The sequence below is a fragment of the Agelaius tricolor genome, unplaced genomic scaffold, assembly GCF_023055355.1.
Source record: "Agelaius tricolor isolate 1412-34295 unplaced genomic scaffold, bAgeTri1.0.p SCAF_3, whole genome shotgun sequence".
Lineage (NCBI taxonomy): Eukaryota > Metazoa > Chordata > Aves > Passeriformes > Icteridae > Agelaius > Agelaius tricolor.
In genome coordinates, this window is record NW_027269263.1 from 50,674,984 (window position 1) to 50,697,924 (window position 22,941).

The window sequence follows — 22,941 nt, forward strand, 5'->3', positions numbered from 1 at the left end:
TGTTTTCTTTATTCTGGCTGAAGGCCACAATGAAGACTTCCCAAAGACTACTCTAGTCCAAACTCCCAGCTCTCTCAGACTGTCTCCATAGGGAAGATGCTCCAGCTTGCTGGTCATCTTCATGAAAGTTTGCCATAACTGCTCATTGGAAAGTTCCTGCTTGAAGGTGAATATCATCACATATAATAAATACTGTTATGAGTAAATGAGTAACAGTGTGGACTGTTGCTCATGTACTGATAGAGCTGTCACATATTCTCTGAGAACCTTAAACCCTGGTGATTTCTCTTTATCTACTGGTGGTAGTCTTATGTGAATTATTAAATTTCAGATACATATTTTCCCTAATTCTTCCTGAGAAGAATAGGAAGTAGTGAAGAGGACAGGGAAAAATTTCAAACATAAATTCTGCAAAGCTACCCAGACTATCCAGCTCTCCTGGGCCAATGGGCAGGAGCTGTTGGCAGAGATTCCAGTAGAGGCTGGCCAGGGAAATTGAGGCCCACTACTATACTTGGAACCCTAATCCATGCAAAGAATTATTAGTTTCATTCTAAAAAAATGTTGCTATGAAAGAATTTAGTGTACACATGCCATGATATCAGAATATTCAAACTAAAAGCACACTTACACAGTGCTGTAGGTGCACTCCAGGTACCCTCAGGGTATGAGACCAGTCCATATCCCTGAAGGATGTAGCAGTATACATGCAAACAGCTGGTTTGCAAACAAAGCTAAACCAGTTTTGTTCTCTAATGATACAGCACAATCTGAAATGGGGCACAATTTGAGGAATCTTGCTCTCTGTTTAAAGTGAATGGACTCTTTATCATTGACTTTAGTGTGATTAGTGTAAGACTTATGCTCAGCTGGAACTAAGCCTTGTTTTTTTAGCAAAGGAAACTCAGTCTCCTTGATGTGTTTTAAAATAATTTGGGTTTTTTTGGCACTGAAATTTGAAAATAAATTAAATAGATATAATAGATGAATTGTTATGCAGTTTGGTTTAATATTTCTGCAACTTGAAGACGATTGTATTTTTGACATATAGGTCTTTTCAGTGTGGTTACGGATTGAACTGTGCATGTTTTGCTATCATTTACAAGAAGTTCTGGTTGTCTATTCTTTCTGGAGAAGAATAATTACATCTGTTTTGAAGAGGAGAGGAAAGGAAGTATCCTACTCAAAATCATGCAGCAAATCAATTATAAGCAGGGAATTGACCAAGCTCATAACTGAAAAGAATGCTCACACTACATCTTTAATAACTGATCGTTTTTTCAACTAATGGATTAGATCTGGTACTTATGGATGCTTGGAATAAACCCATATAAATTATTCCTGACAGTAAGAGGATATGAGTGTGGCCAAAGGCCAGAAAAACCCCAAAACTCAAAACCCTCCAAGGGAAGCAAAGAAGGGTGGGAAAGGCTTCCTCAAACTGAAAAAACCTGTCACACATAGCATGTATGTAGTGAGGAAAGTGGCAAAAATATTTAGGACTATGATATGATTCGCTATGGAGTATATTAGTGGTTTTCATAGGAGGCAGATGCACATTAAGCAAAATAGATATGCATGATAGTGATTAAAAAAATAAAAAAATGCTGATAGGTATTCTGTATATTCTGTGGAAATGCACGGCTGTCATTGTTCTTGTATACCACTTCTCTTTCCAGGTTCACTTAAATGACTGTCTTGTATGAGATGTTCGCTTCCATTTATGTGGAAGTTAGTGAATAATTCAATTTACTTGACACATCTAGCCTCTACCATTTTAGCTTTCCAGCAGCATACCATGATACCTATGAATTTACATACTAAAACTTAAATGTCTTTCTCTACACTTGAATATATGGAAATAATGTTCTAAGTTCACAAAAAAAGCTGTTTTCCTGTTTTCTTCAAGGTTTAACTATGTATTGTTAGAAATTCAAATACGTATTATGTTGTTTCTTTTTGTAATCAGAATTAAAGCAAGAGGTGCCAGTGAGCTTCATTTCTGATGACTGGCTAGATTTTAGGAAAAAATAAAACCCATACAATTTAGTAATATTAAAATCATGTAGCATTTTTATAATGAATATATAATGAGCAAAATCAGTAAAAAAATTGGTGATCTTTCATCTATCATATCTATCTAGCCATCTATCATCTATCTATGAACATAATTGTTTCTTTCCCTTTACTGTTAAAACTCTAGTAACTAGAGCTTCCCTTTACTGTGAAAACTCTAGTAACTCTAGTAACTTTTGAATCTGTCTTTTTATTCCTGGGGTCATGTGCTACATTCCTATTCATACAAACTATAAAGTCTGAAAGAGAGAGTCCATTTCCCTCTCAGTTAAATGTAGCGTGTATATCTTCACTTCCATGTTTATCACAATGTACTGATATTTAACACCTGAAGTAGCTTTTCAAAGCTTATTTAGGTATATATATTCAGATTTAAAGCATTTTCTGAAATCATCTGTTTCTGGGCTCCCTTTACCAAGAGAGCAGGATTTTCCTGAAAACCTGGCAACAGGACCAGAAGGCAACACAAAAGAGATGGAGGAATGTGGGAATGAAGGACAGGAGGAAGTGCCAAGGGAAAACAGCTGTTAGATGAGACTTCAAGGGAAACTTGAAAAGACTGACGGATGTGCTGCACTTGTCAGAATTCAGAAAGCCCTCCATGGACTGAAATACAGCACTCACCTGCTTAATAAGGTCAGACTGCAACTCTGCATGCTTTCTTTTCTTTTTGATAAGACTCAGGGTACCTGAATCCACCCCTCTGCCACATCCATCCTCTTCTTTTCCATTATGTTTGAACATATCTCAGCTTCAGACCATAGTTTCACCTGAAAACAAAAGTAAGGGCTGACACTCAACTCATGTACCAAAATACAAGTATTCTTTTGGGCTTTTTTTTTCCTTGTTTTCTTTCTGGTGTAGTAGGGTTTGAATGACAACCTTTGTTACTAGTCTCCATTTTTTTGGCTATATTTTAATTAAATTGTCTCTCTTTGTACATAATAGAATTGACTTTTTCATTACTGTCCTTTTTTCAGCTAGGAAAGAGATGATTTCTTCTCTGTAGCTGTTACAGTGTTGTGTTTTGTATTGGTATTGAGGACGGTGTTGATAACACACTGATGTTTTGGTTTTTTGCTAAGTCATGTTTATCCTAAGTCAAGACTTGCAAGTATCCTAGTTTGTATAAATATTGAATGCTTATATACTTCTGTGAAATATGAGATGCTTTTATTTTGGAGATTGTTTCTAAACTACAGAATTAAAATGTTGTCCTAAGGTTCTCATCAATCTAATCCATTAGTCCATTAGTTAAAAAAGAGGTCTGTTTTGTACATGTATGTAGTGTGAACATTCTTTTCAGTTATGAGCTTGGTCAATTCCTTGCTCAAAATTGATTTGCTGCATGATTCTATGATTCTGGGTAGGATACTTCCTTTCTTTTCCTCTTCAAACAGATGTAATTCAATTTTTTTTTTTCTGCAAAGCACTTTAGCTCTGTCAAATAGAGAAGTGTTGAGAAGTAGTATTTTTATTCATTTTTCATGTTGGCCTTTTTTTTAAGACAGACTTTAATTCCAAATATATTCTTCTAAGTATATAAATATTCAAAACCTGACCAATAGATATAGATTATTACCAGTTGAAATATTGGAATAGCTAATCCACTGTTCAAAGGAGTTTATAGAACAAGAAATTTAATATAATTTAAGCAGGGAAGTTTCAGTGTATCAGAGTGTATTCTCACAAGATGAAATAAAGGAAATGGTGGTGAGGGCAAGAGGAGCAGTTGACTCCTTTTCTGAAGAAAGTTTGGGAAAGTTCTTCCTCTTCATTTGGAATACATGTAATTCATTTGTAATTCCTTTAATTTCAGGCAGATTGTAAAACCATTATTACTGCAGCTATTTACAGTAAAACCTCTGAATCTCCAAAGTTTACTTGCTGAGCGATAATGGCATTTATTGCATCTCTGAAAACTTTCTCACAGTGTAGCTTCACATTCTGAAGCCCTTTAGTCCTTTGTGTACCACATCTTACCATTTTCTCCAGTTCACGCTCTCCCATTTGTGATGGTGTTCCCTCAAAACAAATAGTCACTTGCCCCAGTGAGACAAATTGACTTCAGCTTGCTGTACAGTATCCAGAGCCAGATTTGTGCCTTGCATAGTCTCTTATCACTTGTGGGGAAACAGTTTTTGATAAGGAATTTACGGAATTACTTTGATATCTCTATATAAAAGTGCAGATCTGTCTGTTATAAAAAGAAATTTATTTTGTAAGGAGCTATGTATATTGAAGTTATAAGGATAGGTTTTATCTTTAATAATATGCTCATTTGGAAAAAAAAAGTAGATCAATAAAAATAACACAGTAGTTTGAGGATTATCATGCATGCAGAGCAGAAAATGTGGTAAGTTTCTGCCAAAGAGTGACTTTGTGATACTGTTGATTTTTTTCAGTCAAGGAAAAAATGCTTTTATTTCTCTCAGAAATGAACCCTTTCCTAAGTTTTTAGACATAATATGCTGGTTTTTGTGCTTTTTTAAAGATGTGTTTGAGCTTGTTGAGGTATCTTTCAAAGAAGAGGTATACTCAGGGGTGGCTTACAGACAGACTCTCTGGAGAAGGATTGAAGGATGTGTTAAATTTAGAAAAAGACTACCATTTTTATACCTTTTTTAAATACTACCCATATTTATTCCAGCACATAAAATTGTTGCAAGCTTGTGGAAATTATAAGTATGCACAATACTATTTCTATGTAAAGTAGTATCCACACCAGAGTAACATGCACAGTGTGTATCTACACTTTTATAATAGTTTGAAATGAAGGTAGGCCGAATATTAAGATGCAATGGCTTATTTTCAGACTACCAGCCAACAAAACACCAATTTATTTTGGAGAGAATCAATGTCTCACTTGGCCAATATGTGTGTATGTGTGGGTGAGTGGGTGTTGAGTTTTGTTCTGATGGCTTATCATTTTCTCTCTGATTAACACCAATCAGCTAAGTTCTGTCTTTGCATCTAGATGCCTCTAGACAAAGAATGCAAGGGTTTTTTTTTCGCTTTTAGTCTTACTGATGTAAAGCAAGAAACTGTATGGATGTTGCCTTGCATGTATAGGAAATGCACACAGTATGCAGCTTTGGACACGTCACGTGGAGCTGTAGCTCTCCTGTATGAACTGCTGGCTCCAGCAGTTGCTTTGTCTTGTGTTATGTCTGATTTGCAGTGTGGGGTTGTAGGGTTTTTGTAGTCCTTCAGCTTTCTTTCAAAGAGAAACTGAGGCAGGGTAGAGAAAGGTGCTAAGGGCAGGTGGCATTTCAGGAAAAGGGAAAGCCATAAAGCAGCAGTGCCCGTGCCAGGTAGGCAGCACAGCTCCTCCAGTGTCCCTCTGCAGGGCTCCTGTCACCACAGCCTCTCCAGGGTGCCCCAGGCCTGGGTCACACAAAAAGGCAAAGGCATGGATGATGTCTTATGGAGGAGATCTCCACACACACAGAGCTGCTCCCAGGGCTGTCACAGGGGGTGACTGGCCCATAGGAGGCTCATCCACACAAACATGAAGGAGCACAGACTGCAGTGGCAGAGTAAACAACCCCAACAGCCCGGTCAGAGGCAGGGACACTGTGCCCTGGCTCCTTCCAGGAGAGCTTCAGCACTGATTGTGAAACACTTCAAGTCAACAAGAGCAGGCCTCAGGAGGACTGTGCAGACTGAGTGACATTAGAGGATACAGTGAAGAGCATTTAAGGATTGTTCAAAGATTAGCATGGGTTGTTCAAGGGAAGGAACCAAAGGTGAGGAAAGAGAGGGATGAAAGTGATTAGGGAAGGATCAGGCAAGGGAAAGTAAAAGGATAAGAGGTTAAAAGGGTTTGTATGTGTTAAAAATGGACTTGTTGGTACCCTTGTCTCACAGTGTTCTGCTCCCAGTCACTGCCATCTGACCTGGTGGCTGAGTAAATTCCATTTCTATTTTCCTTGGCGAGGGGGTCTCTATTCCTCATGCATCTGTGTTAGAGGAGGCCTAGGTGTCAATAACTACAGTTGGAACAGCTTTCCAAGGGCTGGGGCTTCTGGGACCAGCACCTGGAGTGGGGATATGCATATCTGGTGTGGTTGCTGGTAAATATCAAGCTGGACTAGCTCCCAAGTAGGTTAAGTAGCTTGGTAGCCACACTTTGAAGTGCTTGTTAGTCAAGGACAGATATGTGTGTGTGTCTGGGGAGAGGCTGACTGCTGGGAGGTGGGTACATGCCAGCTGCTGGGCAGATTGTGGAGTTTGAGAATTGCTTCAGACACTCATTTGTATGCACCTGTGTGATGTTTGCAGAGTTGACATGATTTTATGCAAGTCTGTAATTTTCTTTGAACTGGACATACTAACTCACATATATTCAATTGTGCATACAGCACATAACCCAGCCATACAGTTCTTTCATGAAATATTTTTTGCTAGACTTGGAAGCCTAAATACTTCTGCCATCACAAGTCTTCCCATTTTCTCTGTTTATTCTGTTAATCTTTCTCTGCATCTGTTCAGATTTCAAAGACTTCAATATATCTTTTCTGACCATTAGTCATTCCAGCTATGCTGGTTCCAGCTGAGGTGTCATCAGTGCTTTCATACTGAACTTTGAATTGGTCTTTTTTTGGTTTTACCAGGTGATGATGTCAAATATAGTACTTTTTTCAAGATACTCTCCCCCCACCAATTCCTAATCAAAAATGCACCATTATAATCACCAAGAAGATAGCTGATAAAATATTCTTCCACTAACAAACGGAAAATAGCTGAAATTGTTACAGATTACGATGCAATTTAAAAAAAACTCATGGTAGAAAAATAAAAAAATCAGTTTGAAAATGATAATTCAAGTGTTCTACAATTTTTTTCATGTTTCCAATAACAAGATAGAAGCATCATGTGTTTTACTGCTTGCATTATTTTTCAGTGTCAACCAAGATGAATGAAGCCTTGCCTCTACAACCAAAGAAACTCCATAATTAAGAAAATAAAGAGAAAGAAGAAGGTGATATAAAGATATATTTGTTCCCTTTAAAATACTTTAACAAAAATGAATGTTATTGCTTTTTTTTTTGCATATATGAAGATTTTGTGTGCTGCACAGCCTGTGGGATATATTGATTCCTGCTAGAAGGGGATAGTTTGTTTTGGGAGTCTGGGTCCCAAGAACAAGAATCCAGCTACTGGGCATGCAATTGTGGGGGAAATTAGTTGGTGAAGAGGTCAAGGTTCCAGTGGGGCTATAGGGGACTACTGGCAGAGACCTCAAAGTGGACATCACAGGTTGCTAAAGCTGGTCATTGCACAAAATATTAGTTACCATACAATGCTAGTATTTCAAATTCTTATGGGTTCCACCAGAGACTGTTTTTTCCAAATCACATGTGGTTTATTTGCTCACATTTTTCAGCAATTTCCAACTACAGCTTATTGTCATCAGAACATAGGTATTGATATATTTTAATGTTCAAAATTACCTTATAAGATAGGTGGCTTCTTTTTCTTTGCTAGACAAAAATAAAAAATAAGGTAAGAAATTAATTCTTCATTTTAAAGTATTACTAGAGGGCAGAGAGGAAGCTATTTGAACCTCTAACTAAAGCTATTTTAGGAACTGGAATTCTTTTACTTGGTATATAATAATACTTAGTGTGAACTTTCACTTAGTAAGAGATGCTTCAGAAAAAACTCTTGGCATACTTTTATATGAAGATTGTTTCCTGTGAGAAAAGGCTGTAAGAACTTTTCAAAGCTATCCTCAGCTAAATAAGGGCTAACATGTACCACTTGAAAGAGGAAAAGTCTGTTCATCCAGCACATCCTACTGCAAATCGGGGGTCGGAGAAACTGAGAATGAGAGGAGAAACCTTCATTCTAACCCTCCCAGTTCCAAAGTGTAGAGAAGCATGGCTATACCTCAGATGGCAGGAGTTAACTTATTGCTGCTTCTTTCTCAGAACACAGGTGAAGGAAAGCTGTCAGTTCTCTTTACAGCTCCTCTGTGGCTGCCTAAATTACATTCAGCTCATTTCCAGCTCCCCGAGACTAGAAGCTACTCACTACAAGAAAAGTCATACTCTTTTAGAAAAATATAGAACATTTCCCCCCTTGTTTCTATTTGTTTAAGGAAGAAATAAAGTGAATGAAAGGCTGGAGAGTAAACAGTGATAGAAGGGGGGGGAAACCTCAGGAAGAGAGAGATATACCAGAATAAGAAACCATGCTCTCTCCATTTACAGGAATACATGAGAAACGTAAACACACAACAATTTTTAAATTTGACTTCAAACCTTTTAAGTGCTCAGTTATGACGAAATTGGAATTTGTGAGAGGGATTAAGCAGCAGGTGTCCTTGCTGAAACCTCTTTAATTTGCAGAAGCTGACTGTTTTCCTTACCCTTTTGGAAGAAGTAAAACCTATTCCTTCAAAGCTGCCACAGTGTGAAGACTTGTTGTTCCACATCAGATCTACATCTACCTAAGCCATCTTCATGTATATGGAGTAGTACATGTCCTGAGAAATTGGGATTATTTTTCTTTGCGTTGGCACATGGCTACACCATTCTAATGTGCTCTTGGTTAATTTTCTTGCTTCTAGCATTGTATGCTAGGCTGGAGTTTGTGTATCATCTCTTCTAAATCACATTTCAATTGCAAAAAATAAAATTATGCACAATTTTAATTATGCAGAGATGCAACATATCTTTCTTGCCTGCTTGAACTCTAGATTTATTCAGGTACATTATCTGTAATTACTGTACTGGCTTCTCATACCAAAATATCACAAAACTATGGTTAGGATTTAATCACGTATAACTTATCCTGTCAGCAGACACATCATATGAAAACAGAATTCCATGTGATACTCTAGTACTCCTTGCAGCCAGAAGAGGTGTTTCCATTGCAAGAGTCTTACTTTTGGTTTCCATAGAAACCTTTTGCTACTGAATGTAATTTCATTATTAATAGACTCTTCATGTGTTTTGTTTTGCAGTTTTGGGTCAGTTTTACAAGTGCCAGCCAGTTCTGAATTTTGCAGTTGAATTTCCCTTGTGGATTGCCTTTCTACATCTGCTGCCTTAAAAAGGAGGAGATCTAAAATACTAACTCAAAAGTCCTCTTGAAGCTTGATAGGCTGCCTTATCAGCCAAATTTGATGTACTTTCAGGGTAAAGTAGCTTCATCAAAGGTCTGACCTATTGTTCTCTTATTCTACTTGGTCTCCCTCTCTGTCATCTGAATAAATTTATTTGTGTATGTGTGTTTGTATGTTTATATAGATATATCTGACCTTCAGCTGGAGATTCACTGAGGAGAAAATCCAGCATGCAAGATTGCAAGTGTTTGGTTTCAATTTTCTGTGGATAATTCCAATTGTAGCTTTTCTTGAGTATGGAATGGTTTCTTACTGAATTCATAAATTAAAGAAAAGTTCAGTTCTTGGGAACATTTGGTCCTTCCAACAGCTAATCTGAGCTAATAAGATTTGTCAAAGCAAAGTGTCATTTCTCAGTCTAAATATAGTCTTTTCTCAGTTTCTAAGAGAAGTGCCTTTATTGCATCCACTGGCTTTGCATTATTATTGCTACCTGGCATTGTGTATAACTGGACAAAAGGGGTGGTCCATTCTCTGGGGCAGGCTGTGACCCAGCTCCACACAGCTGGCCTCGTAGGGGCTAAGCAGCTGTAGCTCAATGAAACTTGCTTCCTGCCTAAAACTGAGCTAAACTACTCTGGATTTCAAATCTCAAGAGGAATTGCTCATGCATTGATACTGGGTCTTCTGGAGCAACTGCAGAGTAGATCAGTCTGTCTGTTGGACACATCAGCTAATAAAGCAGAAAAGAGAGATGTCATGGATTGCAAAATTAATTTTTTTTCATGCCTTTCAAAAAAGAAGTTTACAGAGCAAAGAAGACTGTCTCAAGTTTTATTTTTTCCTTATAGTATTATTGGAATGAGATTTTAGATTACTGATAAATAGAAATTAGAATTCTTTAATGTTCTTGCTCAAATAAAATGCAGTTACATCTTTTTGACAGATGTCATGAAACAGGGTTGAGAAGCAATCATGCTCAGTGTCCAGCTGCTCCTCCAGAATGTGGATCTGCTTGTTGACCACTGAGGCTCCCCTTGATGGCTTTAGAGACACAGTATGGCATACATGGTTTGGATCATAACATAGTCTGATATCCCAGGAAAAAAAAAGTGATTCTTTCAGAGTCTATTTACAATCTTATAAAAAGACTTATTTTGGATTCAATATAAGTCTGAGTTCTATTTTAACTGAGTTGGCTTCTTTTCCCCCTTCCCAAAATTGTTAAAATTTTATGAGGCACTAAGTGAATTTAAGATGTATGCCTCCCTTTTGAAGTTTACAGGTGCTGCTTTGTTATCCATACCAAACAATGCTTGCCATGCCCTTGTTTAATAAAAACAATTTGGGTATTTATAGTAGAGAAATGACATAACCTTGAAAGATGATCACCTTTCTATTGCAAAGGAGAATAATCTCTTATCACTCACTGACCAATTCATCCACACACTTTCACCTACTGTATTAAAAGCTTCTAGCAGCATTTAATGTATTCACCCTCTCTCTTTTAATAAATGTGTTACAGAGAGGATTTTTCGTTTGGCTGGAATGAAGCTTGTCTGGATAAAACACAGGAGAAGTTTCAGCTCATTTATCTTCAACCACCCAGAATTTTGATGTCAAATCTGCACAATTTGTCTAGGTTTCCTCTATAGCTAAGAGCTAAAAAAAGAAATTTCAGATAATGATTTTTCTCAGATAAAATTGTCTCAGGTGAGATAGATTGATTTCTGGACATACAGATGTATTTTTTTTCCCTTTCCTGTTTAACAGAGGGAGTCTACATGAACAACTTAAACTAGACAAAGAACTTTTGGCAAACTGAAATAAGATGATGCTAATTTTAGGCATGCATCTTGAATTAATTTTGGTATATAAACTAGACAGAGTTTCTACTCTGTAAATAATGCTCTGTGTGTTGCTGTGTATGAAAAAAAAATTCTTAAAGGATAGAATATTTGCAAGAAAGGCAGAAGTGAGGAAAAGGGAGAGGGGAGAGTATGACTTAAAAAAAAATAGAGAATTAGGTAAGCTACTCTATTTCCCCCTGTTCTCTCCATTTCCTGAGACAGAGTGCTCTGTACTTCAGCTGCACTTTGCCCAAGAGGAATTCTGTGATTTCCCACAAGAGAGCAATGGTCAGCAGAAGAGCCAAAGTGATGTGAAGCAAGTGGCCCAAGAGCAGTTGAAAGGTCACTGTCACACACATGTGAACACTTTGTACCACACTGGCTGCTTTAGCTGATTTGGAACACATCAGAGATCCATGAAAACGTCTGGCTCTCTCTCTGGAACAGTTTGGTGCAAAACATGCTCATTGTCTTATCAGTGTGCTTCACTTTTAAAGACTTCAAAATTCTGTCAGAAGTTTCTTTTTAACCTCTTAAACTTCTAGCTGCTTAAAAATGTACCTCAAGCTGCTTTAGGATGCTTAAATCTTCATTTATGGCAGAGATTTGAACAACTTCTTCCAAATACTAGCATGAGAGACAGTGAGGGGAGCTGTGGTAGCATTACTTTTTCATTTTCTAGGAGAAATGTCAGAAATTTCAGACAAAGTTTTAGACTGAAACATCAAGAAAAAGAAAACTAAAGTGGAAACAGCTAGTATAATCAGTAAGCTTTAAAAATATGTAGAAATGAATAAGTATTAGTAAATTTAAGGGACAAACTTTTACACAATGAATGTATAACAAAATCTCATCAGAGTCAATGATAATTGCCTAATTTTTAACCAAGTTGTGTGTTAAATCCAGATTATATGTTTCTTGTAAGCTTTTATTCTGTAGAGAATGAATCAATATTTGGAAAACTTGGAAAAGGATCCTGATTTTCTCTATTTTAATGTATCTTGCCTTTTTAGTTTTACCAAAGATGAGAAAATATGTGATCCTTAGGCATCTAAATCAGGGTTTTACAACTTTATTACATGTAATGAATTTAGTCAGGAGGGTTTCTATACACCTAATGTTCTGGGCAAAGAATAGCTTTAATAAAATAAATTTGAAAAGAAGATATATGCTTTCTTTGCTATATCTCTTATAGCAACCTGAGCTGGACACTAGCAAAATGCCAGAAAACTTGAAGTGATAATGAAATCTGGCTGCTTGCCAGTGCCACTGACTCAACTCAGTGCAATGCTAAACCTTATGTAGGAGCCTATGGCACAGTGACAGAATTACTTTCAGCTTGGCAAGAACAGTATCAGCAGACCTATGGACTGAGACTACAGGTGCACAAGAGAAGTGTAAACAACTTGACTTCAAGAATCCCAGCTGAATAGCATATCATGTTCTACTACAGTTACATTGAATGTAACCTTCACAAAGGATAAAAGCCACAGAGAAGGGGGCATGTTTCTCATTTCTTTGGGCATCAAACACAGAGAAGGAAAAAAAAAGATGTTGCTTTGAAAAAAACCCAAACCCCTCTACTCTCCTCCACTCTTGCACACATTCATACACACCAATAGCAACAACAATGACAGGGAAAAAAAAGCTTATACAAATTGTCCTAATTTGCACTGGTAATTAAAATATTCTTCTATTTAAATCAAATTCTTGATAAATTCTGGCTTTATGCCTTTGCTATTTGACCCCAGGGACAGCAAAATTTAGCTGCTTTCTAAAGCATATCAGGTAGGAAAGGGCAGCTAAGGATGTGCATTTGCTGTCTAATGGTGACTGTGGAATTCTCAGAGAAGTAACAGCCAATACCAGAACAGCCAGTGATACCAGATTTTTTTTTTTTTGTAAGCTTAACATCAATATGATGCATCACTGTTTAGTATTGATAGCACACCCTTGAAACCATTTCTTAGGCTATGTTGGAATGTGTCAGCTTTTGTTTTGCCAAAACATTATGAAACACATTTGCAAACGCTTTTACATTTTATGATCAGTTAATGATTCAGCAGGTATAGAAGGAATGACAAATAAAGTACTTATCATTTAAGAAAACATCTCTATTTTTTGAGTGCCAAACTGTAACTGTTACAGCTGCAAATGTTTCCACTGAAACTATTGTGACTGAAAACTATTTCATGTGACCTGCTTGCAGGTTTAACTATCTAATAGTGCGTGCCTGCTAGAAGCCACTCAGGTGTGCTGAGGCAGGCTGCCCTGATATACATCCTTCAAAACAAAATTTATTGACTTCATGCCTGTGTTCTGATACCATACACCATAAGCAGTCTGTAGGCAGGAGGCTGAAACACTGTTGTACTGTATCTTATTTGAAATATAGTTAGCATTTTCAGATTTGAGGCCAAGAAACTATTGACCCACTGGAGAGATCCTTTAGGCTTCTAAGAGTGAGTTGTATATTATAACCTGCAACTTGCTGCAGTTATTTTATTCCTTAAGTGAAATTGACATAATTTTAGTTATATATTTTTCAGATTGATTATTTTCCAGGGTTTTACTTGCCAATTAGCTCTAGAAGCAACCCATATAACTCATTTAGTCTGAAATCATAAAATTATAGAATGGTTTGAGTTAGAATGGACCTTTAAAGATCATCTAGTCCAGCTCCTGTGCAATGAGCAGGGAAATCTCCAACTTGATCAGGTTTCTTAGAGCCCCATCCAGCCTGACCTTGAGTGTTTCCAGGGATTGGACACCTACAATTTCTCTGGCCAGAACTAGACCCAGTACCAACAAACAGGTTGCAATTTCTTCTGAAGTGGTCATGAAAAACTGAAAATTAACCTATGACTTGTCATAAGAAAATTGATTGTTAAAGATGATTTGGGGGTATTATAAATGTCACTAACTCATGCAGCAAATTTTTATCACTATGAATTCAGCAGCACAAAAAGATGACTCGTGAGTCCTTGATGACTCTCATACAATTTATGAAGGCCTTACTGGAAATTCTGTTTAATAACTAGAAAATTAATGACCTACTGTGAAATCAATAATTAAAATATTGCACATAATAGCAAATACATTGCTAGGCAAAATGCAGAAACCATAGAGGAAATACAAGTGGTGATTTTTCTGATATTAATTTGTAAATTTTCTTTGCTAAATAAAGGCCATACATACATACAGCATTTTAAAGATGCCTTTGTAGATTGGTTTTTAAATTATCACACATATTTTAAGTCACTGTTTACTTGGAGGACTGTTATTCTTCTGCTTCTCATCTCATTATTGTCTTTTTGACCACTACTGATACTCTAAGCAGTAGTGAGGGCTCTAAAACATGGCAGTAGGAAAGAGTGCTGATGGTGATATTGGGATATTTTTCCAAGGTTGTCCTCTCTCTTCATTCAAGGGCAATAGGTGGGGCCCCTTAAGATTTTTTGGACATTAAATTTAATATATGGAATAAATACTATTTTTACAGCAGAAAGAAGGTAATTCTGATATTTAACTTGTAAACAACACAAAAACTTGAGGAACACTCTTGAAGAGAAAGCACAATTAAGGGGCATGAGGACATTCAGCTCTTATTGGACCTGGTGTTTCTTAACTCTTTAGATACTAACAGATTTCTTCTCCATTCTGCAATACTCACTGTAGTCCCAATTGCTGACTGTTTGTGCCCCCTTAAAAATGAAGTGCAATTAATTATATTAAAAAGAGAGACATTTAAAATAGGCACTTTCACATTATCTCCTAAGATTTGAACTGCAAAAAGTTCCATGCTTCCATTTGCCAAAAGTAATGTGAGTTCTGATGGACAGAAGAAATATATCTTCCATCTGAAATTTTATATATATATAGAGAGAGAGAAAGAGAAAAAAAAAATCAGGATAACTATGATAGTCAGGATTAATATCTAATGTACTACTGCACTGCTATGATTTTTCAGCCAACCCTCGAGATATTTCTGTGTCTCTAGAATCACCTGTGAGATAAGAGGACTTTTAAAAACAGGTAAAGTCTTGGAGAACTTTGTTGGACTATCTACTCATTGATAGGGCTATGGAGGATGTCAGAGAAGTTCCCCAACCTCCCTTCCAACTCTTGGCACCAAAATAGGTTCTAGAAATTGAAGGAAAATATTTTCATTTCTCTAATTGATGTTCAAGGGAGGAAGGCTGTGTGGAAAATTGAAATTTTTTTCCTTCACTATAAAGAGTACTTAAACAGGGTTTTTCCAGGAACATTCACATAGCTTATTAAGAAGATGGAAAATACCTTTCATATCACTAGATTTTCCTTCCCTTATCCAAAACTATAAAAAATGCTAGAACTAAAAAAAGGCAAAAACTTTCTTATTAACTTTGGTAAGATAATATGTGTTTCTGTGTCTTAATCCTCTAAAACAACAGCCTTTCTGTTTGCTAAACTTTGTGTAAGAGGTAAACTTGAGAAAGAGTTTTAGTAATGAAAATTTCATCCCTGGTGATCAGGCAAAGTAATAAAAACTGAAGAAATTGCATGTAATAAATTGTATTGATAAAATCATTTCAGCCTAGCAGAATCTTTAGTTCTGCCTGTTATAAATGCACACAACTAAAACACCTTGTTCCTTTTTTCCCCTTCAAGTTTGTTTTATAAATCAAAATTGAAAATGAGTGTCTGACACCTATTTATGTGATCTTCCTTATAGTCTATGTATACAAGATATAGCTGCATGTTGATTTTGTGAAAAATTGGAGATGTCTCATGGTTTGAGAAAAGAAAAAACTGAAGAAAAATATACTTGGGGATTCCAGTAGGGTAGGAGTGGGTTAAAACAAAATTTGCCATATTGAAACTCACTTTCCTGGTTGTATGTTGAAGTCAAATTAGTGTCTGAAGCTCACAGAGCTGATTCCAAGAGCCAGTTTCATTGTGTCAGAAATCTCTTGAGACAAGATGTTTTCATAAACTTTTGCCTGACACAAACTACCAATGTCAAGATTCACTTGCACAAGTTTTTGTCCTTTCCTGTGTAGGAAAAATCTTTCAAAAACTGGGCACTTTCAAAGCATATTCTGCTTGGGACCTATATCAGGGAGCCATGAAACCTAGCTCTGATGAACTTAATTCACAACAAATTCCATTATAAAATGTCCACTTTTGCCAAAGATACATGTCGGTCTTTATTATATATGTAAAATTATCTTATAAAATACCTCCTTCTAGAAATGGTAATATTTACTTTAATTAAAAAACAGCACTGTGCTTGCTATTGCATGGAATTCTATTTGCATATTTAAAAGCAGTTTTGGAGTAGTGTTTAGGAAACAACAGATTTGTTTTTTGTTGTTGTGTTTTATTTCTCATGTACAGGATTGTAGGATTTGAAACAAGTAATTATGAGGGTCAGGGTACTGGAGTGGAAATTTTTTTTATGCAGTCTCTCAGCTCTATGGCAGAAATGTGATCTCAGATTATTCATTTTGCACTTGGGTGAAATACAAAGTAGAAAACCGGCAAAAGCATATCTGATTAGTTTCACTTTTATTTTAAATTCTTCTTCACATCTCTTTATGTGAAAACAGATGTAAAGGCATTACATAGTATCAGTCAATCATGGAATAAATGGTCTAAAATTCATTGTTGAAACCACACAGACGTGAATAATTCCCCCTCCTCCTTTTTTTTTCTTTTTATTTCCTTCTTAAGTGCAATCCCCTGAATATATTTTAAAACATATATTTTAAGGTTAGAGAAGACTGCATATTTTTGTCTTAAACTCTTGCTTTGGTCTGACCACCCATCTTATGCATTACATGTATTATATGTGAAGTTACTTTACAGATCAGTTAGCAATATTCTTTTAAGTGTATTGAATGAATTAGTTGCATAAGTTTGATAGGTTTTCAGAAATGTGATTATTAATGCACCATGAGATATAAATTCAATTCTAATAATGTAGTGCTTTTCATTTAATGATAATATAACAGTTATTGTAAATGAAAAATTTCCCACCACATATATAAAATTCATAAATGAAACCAAAGCAGTGTTGTCAGATAACCTTCAGTGGTCTAGAATATAATTTTTAAATATTACACGTATCCTAACTGAGACTTCCAAAAGGGCTTTAAATTAGTTTAAAGTTTTCCCTCAGGCTTCCATTCAGCTTGCAGCCTGGAAATCAAAGCTATGTAAGGCAAGATGCTCTTGCCTGTAGGATCTTGTGTCATTTCTTACAAGACTTGATGGATATAAAACAGGTGTGGTCAGGGACTGCACAAAGCCTGCCCTGTGAGTAATATGATTAAATTCTGTCTCAAACACTAGGATAAAATCTTTCTTGGTTATGCCTTAGGGTTGTTTTGTATTGCTTAAAAGTTGCCTTAAACTTTGTCTTCTGAATGAGTTTTCTGCAAAATTTATGGTAAATTATCTTTGCATGTAGCCCTGAGCAGGGCTGCATAGTTCTAAACATCCAGGACTTTTCAAGCAAAAATAATGAGCATTTTGGTCTCTTACTATCTTAGTTCCTTATCTGCAATATTAATCCTTATTGTTTAGCTCACAATATTGGGATGAAAGTGTATAAGTATTAACAAACTTTCAAACATAACAGTGGTGCTAATGGTAGATGAGGCTGTGAGCAAAGGGATGCCTTTCACTGTGAAGAATTTTAATGGCATGTAGTAGACAGAATGCTGTGAGGAACAATAAATAAAAGCAAAATATTAAAGAGCTGCTTGGTAAGTGAGCACAGTTCATCCTGTGGATTGAGCTTCCAGTCTTATATAAAAATATTACACTAACCAAGAATAAGGCTTTTGTATACTGGATATTTAATGAAGAACTGCATTATGAATACTTAGGCAAACTGTCATTACTTAAGTTTGGAAAGCTTGACTTTGCAATAGCTATGTGGGGTTTTTCTTAGCATCAGCTTTGCAGGTGTTATATGCTTATGGACATGTATATAGTACTTCTGTATTTATTATGTTGTAAATGTCATCTGTTATAGGAATGAAACATACAGTTTTACAGTAGTCTAAAAAAAAACCAAAAGGTTTTGGGTTGGAAGGTATATAAAAATTTGAGAAATAGGTTGATCCATCCAGTTGTTAATTCCTTCAAGAAAATATGATCAATATATTTCCTGGCTTAGATTGTGATAAATAGAAAGAGATTAGACTGTTTTTTCCAAGTTTAAACTCATAAAGAATCCCATTGCAGAGGTCTGGACCCTATTTACAGTTGGTAGGATTTTGGTGTTTTATCATTTGCTTCAGTTTGTAAAAATTTAATCTTACTTTAAATAGAAGGAATTGACTATTCTGGATTAGTTGCTTTGCAAATAAAGTAAGTAAGTGCTGACTGTGTTTTGAAACAGTTGGGATAAACAGATGCTCATCCCAAATAAATATTATAGAAAGAACTCTATGTAATTGCAGCACAACCTTCTAGCAGTATATTGTGACTGCACTATGAAGGCATTTCCCTTCCAGTGCAAGTGCTATGTGTTAATCAATGCTTGAAGGATTTTGAAGAGCTACTTAAGTGATCATTAATAGTAATTTACCCTATATAATTTACTATATGCCAAACAGAAGCATGGTTGCATAGTTGTGTCAAAAAATTGCCAAAAATGTAATGACAGTGAAAGAAAGGAACTGGCCAGGCACCCAGCAGGTAGATGTCGAAGACCTTGTTTAGTATGTCACTCTTGCAAGAATGAAGACTTATTCAGAACTGGCAAAAACCCCCAATGAAACAAACTACCAAAAACCCCTCAAAATGCACCTTTCTATATGTGTTGCCTGATAAAATTCAAGTTCTGCTAAAATTCAGACTTAGAGTACTGTCAAAAATATGTTTAAAATAGTGATACTGGAAGTTGTCAGATACCTTTTTTCCATCCTGCCAGTGCAAAAAGAATGACTACTAATTAAAAGAAGGAAGATTTAAGACCCTGAGGCATGATTGAGGCCAAGAACTTCATGACATTTTGAAAAGTTTATTTATACCTATCACAGCTATAAGAATACCCATTTTTAAAAAGAAGACGCGAAGTGTAAAAGAGAATAATCTTTGAATTATAGACACATTTTTCTTTTTTTAAATGCATTGTAAATTTTACACAGTACAAATTTATAATAATTGTTGAAATTTTCTTCTCGTTTCCCTTTCATAATTTATTCCCAATTAATTTTTTCAATTCTCATTCAGATGACAGCAAATGACACTGGAGTCGCAACAGTGAGCTTGTGATGACGCATTTGAATCCTGTAAACCTCATTCTGCAAAGAATACCTGGCAATACATTGGACTTATTGTATTTATTGACAGGAATACTGCCATGCTTGATTCTGTCAGAACAAGCAGAAACCTTTGATTTAGGCATAGGATGCTCACTCACTCACTGTGGTTATTTAATCTAATCATAATGTTCTTTTCATGTTTTCCTGTTGACTTAATTGAGGTCATTATCTGTCAGTATAACTTACATAAAAATATGATGACATTGATAATGTTGGCAATATTGCAAAAAATAGAATTAAATACTGGATGAAGATATGGAGGGGAAATGACAATGAATTTAGTTTAGCTATACTGGACAAGGCTAACAACTTCAGTAATGAAAGAAAAAACGTGAACACAAAAAATGATACTTGTTTTGTAAATATCACAATAAAATTGTTATATATTAATGGAATGTCTTATAGAACTGTTAACACATTTTAGATTGTCATTTGAATAATGGCTGGCATATATGAAGTATTCTTAAAATCCACATTGTGCTACACTAATTCCAATGCCTTCAAGCCTGGACTATTAAACCATTATGAAAAAAGAATATGAACAGAAAGGAGGAATTTTATTTTCCAGAACTCCAAGAACTATAAATACTTTGTTAATGAGAACATTCAACCTGTTGAACACTCAACATATTGAAAACTCTGTGGCATGACCAAGAAAGGAATTCAAGAAAATATACAGTGCAAATCTGGAATATTTTTGGTGGATTTTATAAATTAGATTTCTTTTTTTTCTGGTTCAGATGTAGATATCATTAAACTATTCCCTAGACTAGGGCGAGGTTAAAACAATGCACAGGACAGCAGCTGTTCATAAACTGCTTTCTTTACCAAATGAAACAACTTGTACTATATTTTTTTTGGAGGAAAGAAACTAAATGTGACCATTAATGATTGTTAACACCTCTGAAAGTGACCTGTCATTTCCTGGAAATCTCTCTGAGTACATGGATCTTTCAGTTGAATATTACCTGATGTAACACAAAAGCTAAAGAGAGGTTAAAGTACTGAGGGAATATAAAAACATTAATACTCCATAAAAACAAAAGAGATCACATTGTTCCAAATCTAAGAAATAGGACTACAGAGGAACTAGAAGTGACTAAAGAAAAAAATATGAACTGCAAGATACTTCAGAAGACTGGATAAGGAATAACTGGAATAATTTTGAAAGTGTGTTTACTATTCAGCTGTGTAGAACAAGTGTTTGATTATGTCTTTTCTTCTTTTTATCTTTGCTAATGTCCATCACTTGAGGAACACGAGGGAACTAACAGTTCTCCTTGCTGTTTTAATTATTTTAATTCTACCAGCATTAAAGAAATTAGTTATTGATTTTGTTGACATTTATAGCTAATCAATTTTTTCAGTGTTTCAGAATAAAGTATCTGTTGCAATGCACTTTGCAAAGTGAAATTCTTCAAACAACCTAAAATAATGTGGGTCCATTACTAGAGCAGGGCAAGTTTGTTTCTGTTTGGAAAATGCCAATTCAGGTAAATCAAATTTTGCATACAAAATTTATTGCTTCCAGCAGTATATCTGAAAAATTATTTCAAAGGTTTAACCCCAGCCAGCAACCAAGCCTCACACAGCCACTTGCCCCCTTCCCCACTAGCAGGGCTGGGGAGGGAACTGCAAGGGTAACTGTGAGAAAATCCATAGGCTTAAATACAGTTTCAAAGTAAACAAGAGCTGCACAAGCAAGCAAAGCACAACAAGGAACCATTCACTGCTTCCCATGGGCAGGCAGGTGCTCAGCCATTCCCAGGAGAGCAGACCCTCATCACCATCAGTCCATGTCCCTCCCCTCCCTCCTTCTTCCTTGCACTTTCTAAAAGGAGCATGATATCACCTGGTCTGGAACATCCCTTGGGTCAGCTGTGGTCACTTGTCTGGGTGTATCTCCTCCCACCCTGCCATGCAGGTTGCCAGTGTGGCAGGAGAGAGAGTAGAAAAGGCCTTGGCTCTGTGTAAGCCCTGCTCAGCAATAACAGAAGCATCTCTATATCATCAACACTGGGTTCAGCACAAATTCAAAACCAGCCACTGTGAAGAAAATTGACCCTATCCCAGTCAAAACTGGCACACATATTTTGCCAAATTTGAGGAAAAAATGGGGAACTCATTTTTGGCCAAATGTGAGAAAAAAAACCAGTCTGGTGGTCAGGTCATAAGCCTGAGGTATGACAAGCAAGATGAAACTCCTCTTCTCTCAGATTGATAGCGTGTACTTAGATTGTCTCACAGGGTGAGTGCCCTAGTCATGAGCTCTTCTATAAATTGGCTTCCTCCTCTCTAAGGCTTTGTAAGCTGTTCTGCACTTTCTCCAGTCTTGAAACATGAGACCCATATTAGTGTTTTGCAGACTGGAAAACTTGTTTCCCATCCATCCTCATCTGTAATCACATAATTTATTTCTCCTTAGGTTGAAGGCCTTCCTTTAAGTTCTTGAAACATGAGGAAACAGAAATCTGCAGGTACTATTCCATCCTCTCACTTAAAAGTAAGTAGACTCACAGCCACATTGTTTTTAGCATATGTTATGGGTCTAAAGAGGATTGATTACTCTAAAAAGCTCTAAGAGCCCTTCCCTAAGCCCCATGGAAAACAAAATAGTTCTTTGATCCAGCTGACATCACAGAGTAGTGACTTACCATGACTGGTAGTTCACAGATATATAAATTCTGGGCAGGTGAGTTGCTTTGGTTTGCTACACCAAACTCTCTGCTCTTGTCTCTTTCATGAACATCAGCTTTTTGCAGTTCAGCTGGTGGTTGATAATTTATTCTCTATTAGCAAACCTGCCATCCCACTATCTTTTTGACAGTGTTTCCAGCTGAACTGCTCTCTGAAGTAAGGTTCTTCATAATTTAAGGTAGAATTAGGAGAAAATATACACTTTTGGTATCAAGGAATACATGTTTGTAGGTTTTTTTACAATTTATAAACAATAACTTCTGAGAGAATTAAGCATTCATTTTTTATTTTGGGAGACTCTAAAGATATCAAATGTGTTTACTGAGTGCTTTTAGAAACACAATCACTAAGTTTGTGCTGGGAAGCTAAATATTCCAGGAATGGGTTCAAGAGCTCTCTGTATTTAACAGTACTGTTACTTGTTAGCATGATCCCTAGCTCGGTTTTGTTCTGTGCCAGCTGTGCCTGGGTACACTTAGGGAGTCACTAGGGACAGGAGATCATTCCTAATAGGCCATTTGGAATTGGCTACTGTGTTCTGGGAGGGAAGAGTGCTTAGCTCTATGAACCAATAAGAGCTGTGCACTGCCAGCTGGCTTCAGGTCCATGGAATGATCCATGGCCCATTTAATTTACTGGTGTAGATGTAGCCAGTAGAACTGTGGCCAGCACAAGAATAGATGAAGCAGGAAAGTTTCAGTAGTCAAGATTTTTTTCACCTCAATATGAGCAGCACTTCAAATTGCCTTTTCCTAGACCTGTCTAAAAGCTTCTATTCTTGAAAATATAATTTTTAGGTTATAAAGAGTTATCTTAGCCCTTTTAATATAAACTGCCCAAGCTAGGGAGTGCTCTAGGGAAGCATTTGTATGGTGCTCTGAGTGATTTCATACTTATCTATTTAATTATCTTCACTTCATAA